Consider the following 4,100-nt stretch of genomic DNA (forward strand, 5'->3'; position numbering starts at 1 on the left):
GTTACGAACGTCCGAACAAAGCTCCCGCCGGTCAACTTCATCCTGTGCTGCCTCCAAGCTTCCTGTTTGAACAAGATGGCATTGATCTTCTGGGCCCTTTTCTGTGTTCCTTCACCAGAACTTTTACAAGGCGGGAGGCGTTTATTCAGAAAGCTCAGCGTTAAAGCACTGAAGGGGGGGGAGGCTGCCAGACCGAAAGCAAAGTCCTCTTCTTTTTTTCTCTTCCACTACTCCTTCTCCTCTTCTTCTTGAGTACAATATACAATAGTCTGCACCGTTACAATATAAATTGTTAATTCGGCCTATACTAAAATATGCATCAGCTGTCTGATGTCCTTAACGTTCGTGTAAAATAAAAAGTTGAGACTGTGTACAGAATAAGGCTGTGTACATTATACAAGACATATATTGTTGACCGTCCTCTGCTCTTTCATTTTTTAAGCAACATCGCTGTATGCCGATCGTGAAATTCATTTTTTTTTACGTTTACGTACAATATTATCAATTCTTCGTGTCGGCTTTCAAATGATGAATACCTAACTTTCCTAAACATTGTTCGACCCGCCGTTGATCATCATCATCATCATCATCATCATCATCATCATCACCCTATATTTATGTCTACTGCAGGACGAAGGCGATCTCCAATTACCTCTGTCTTGCGCTAGCTGATTCCAACTTGCGCCTGCAAATTTCCTATAACTTCATCACCCCACCTAGTTTTCTGCCGTCCTCGACTGCGCTTCCCTTCTCTTGGTATCCATTCTGTGACTCTAATGGTCCACCGGTTATCCATCCTACGAATTACATGGGTTGCCCAGCTCCATTTTTTTCTCTTAATGTCAATTAGCTGTGTCTGCTATCACCATTTGCTCTCTGATCCACACCGCTCTCTTCCTGTCTCTTATCGTTAAACTTAAAGTTAAGAGACTTAACGTTAAGCCCAATGTGTAATCTATTGTACAAGGGGTCTTAGAGGATAGCCCTTTGTGATCTGCAGTGTGCTCGAATAAAAATAAAGATTGGTTGCTTTGCGCCTGTTCCGATTGGCTCGCGCCTGTTCTTGCAAGTCGCTCCAGCGTACGAAGTGCTTTGTGCATTCAAATTTAGGCTCGCAACACTTCTGATTTCTGAATGCCACGATACCAAGAAAAGCTTCTATACTTCCTCGGAAATCGATAACCTCTGTGTGTTCATTCGCAGATGCCGCATGTGTTGACCGCGTCCAACATGTCCATCTCATCTACGAGCAACTTCCGACCAAAATGAAGACCGCCGACTACGCGCCGCGGCTGCATCGCATGTGCTGTTTCGCGAAGCAGTAAAAGCAAGCACATGTGCCTCGTGTAAAAAGAAAAACGATTTTTTAGTTTGCTCGAATAATAATCGTGAGTTGTGCCTTTCTGGTAGCACCAGTTCACGATGAAGCCCGCGATTAAGCGCCCGATCACTTACGCTAGCTGCAATTCGTGAGTGTTCCAGTGGTCTAAATATTCATGTACGCACGTCGTACGTTATATAGCATTCCCAGAACCGTAGAAATGGAAGAATAAATAAACTTTATTTAAAGCGCCGGCACTTTGCTACGGAAATTTTGATGTGCGAAGGACATCAACGCGATAAGCTATGATTTTTGTTATCCGATTAAATGTGTCACCCTTGACGACAATAATGTGTACCGTAATACGACAGAGCTTTTACAGCGAAGCTGTATATGGCTAGTTTCCAGCGAATCGATGTCCGTAGACCAAAAGTCCCGAAGGTAGTGCAATACCGGCCCACCCGCGGCGGAGGTGAAGCACGCTTCAAGCACTCCGCCAATTTGCAAAAGTAAGTTTAATATCTTGGGTCCAAGTACAACCCGTATCAAATAGTAAGCTGATAAGAACAGATACTGCGCTTTGACCCGCGTCGGCCACGTCTTCGTTCGCACTATACACGTGTACGCCATCCCGCGTATTCAAACTATAGTGCGTACCGATCTCAGTGTCTTCTGTCTCCTGACGTAATGCTCTACGTAGGCTCGATCCTTTCCTCAGTTCTGCTCTGACTGTGAAATGGTTAGGCCGCGTGTTGTACGTTCTGAAGAAGAACAGCGTGCCTACTACGAACGACGGTGGGAACAGAAAAGTAATGGGCGCGGTGGCAGTGGAAGGAGACCACCGACGATGAGCAGGCCGCGAAGGCCAAGTGTAAACGCGCTGCCCGCCAGGACTGCGAGGCGAAAAGCAATGCGAACCATCCATGTGGCCCCGATCCTGCAAACTTGCAACGTTTCGCCAGAACGACGGTCAATCACCACATACACAGCTTCGGTGGTCATCCACTTTCACAGAGTGGGCTGGCACGGAATTTTTATTCGAAAGTATGTTCACTTTTTCGACTGGGATTGCGACAAAATAGCGTTTGTGGTTAATCTGAAAACTCGTATTCCGAGCTCTAGTAGAGAACAGTACTTCGAAGCGTACCAATTGTTGCACCTCTGCCTATACTGAACTTCATGGGAATATGGACGAAAGCCAAAGAAGCGCCCTTCTACGCCATCCAGTTTTCCGTGAAGGGTCTATACGAATTTCCGCGTGTAATCTTTAGCTAGTGCACATGTATTCGCAGAATTCACTCAAGTCTGAATGAAGGCCACTATAAACTGAGAAAGCTCTGTTGCTGAAGAGTAATCAACTGGGGAAGTCGGTAAGGTGCCAAAAAGAAGAAAGATATGAAAAAGAAAGACCAACGCGGACTAGTCGGGAGCAGAAAGTACGACGACACTGTTACTCTGTTGCAGTTACCGCAGAGCCCACCAGCTTAGGTTACCAAGGTTTATTACATTGGTAACTATTTGTGGGCTTTAGGATTTTACTATACACTGTCTAGCGTTCTCAATCATATGTACACTCACAGTGCTCACTCGGTTGCTGCAGTGTCGAATGAACGAACTTAAAATGTCTATCAATGCTCGTCTCGCGTGTCCGTGCCTTTATGTTGCATTCGTTCGTTTCCCACTTAGTTTCTTGTAATCTATAGCAATGCCCCAGCTAAATTACTGCAGGTATAGGTATTCTGCATGGGCATATGAATTACGGCTCCTATAAGCTTTATTTATTGGTGTGGATTATGAGGAGGGCTCTTGTTTGTTGACGGTTAAAATTTTACGTCGCCCGCTCTCCAGCTCGACGGGAGCGAAAAAAAAATTTTTTTTCTTACATCTGCGCCTGCAATAACTTCGACGAAGAGAATGTCTATAGATACGCGTAGCAAACGGCAGGGAAAAAAAAGGAAATACGCTGCTGCACTTGCATACGCGTGCCTTGCAGGCATGTTGAGTCGCCATATTTCAGGCTCACAGTCTCCAGGCGAGTCGTCCCACTGCTATTACGCTGTCGTGGAAGTCTCCTTCCGCTCTTCTGATTTCCGTGAGCGGCCTTTCCTCCTCCACTTCCTCCCCGACGTCATCCGCTATAGCACCGCGTACGGGCGGTGGAAGTAACTGCGCTTGCGCCCTTATCGCGGGAAGGGGGATTTTCTCATCAACGAGACGGCAATAGCGCTTTCTGCTGATGCGCTTGTGACGGCTTCAAGCCGAGTTTGGAGAACCAACTTGCACAAAAAAAAATAAAGTATCGAGGAGCAGATTACAAGCGTCCGCACGACCTGCGAAGCCTCGGTCTCGCGCTGTCGATTCCATCCAATTTGTCATATCGCATTTATCGGGTGCGCTCCCCAAACTCTTCGCTTTTGGGCACCAAACTCTCTTCAGGCGTTAAAGTTTGGCGCCGACTAAGGGAACTTATTTATGGCCTGGCCTCGGAGATTTACTTTGTCAAGATGCCCCGCGGCTGATGGGAAAAAAAGAAAGGAAGAAAGAAAAAGATCGGCCCCCTCGAAGTACTAAAGAATCGGGATACCTGGTTTGATCGTTCCTCGCCTGTGCGCTTTTTATTTTTGTGTTGTAACTTTTGTTTTCTCCCCCTCCCCCCTCTCCCCCTCGCTTTAAGCTAAACTTAACTAGTGATACAGAAAGAGGCATTTTATTCAAGGAGAGGCAGTGACGCCGGCCTGCGCTAGTGGGCTCTACAGCCTGCCAGCTGCACGAAGGAAAA

The 4,100-nt window shown here is 46.5% G+C and overlaps 1 non-coding gene across 1 annotated transcript; it reads right to left on the reverse strand.

Annotated features, from left to right (window-relative positions):
- Positions 1-1,737: 1,737 nt before the first annotated feature.
- On the reverse strand, positions 1,738-1,923 carry LOC119443302 (U2 spliceosomal RNA). The gene has a single exon (XR_005190243.1). It is a non-coding gene; the product is annotated as a U2 spliceosomal RNA (small nuclear RNA).
- Between the last annotated feature and the right edge of the window lie 2,177 nt (positions 1,924-4,100).

Source organism: Dermacentor silvarum, chromosome 2, assembly GCF_013339745.2.
Source record: "Dermacentor silvarum isolate Dsil-2018 chromosome 2, BIME_Dsil_1.4, whole genome shotgun sequence".
NCBI classification, from domain to species: domain Eukaryota; kingdom Metazoa; phylum Arthropoda; class Arachnida; order Ixodida; family Ixodidae; genus Dermacentor; species Dermacentor silvarum.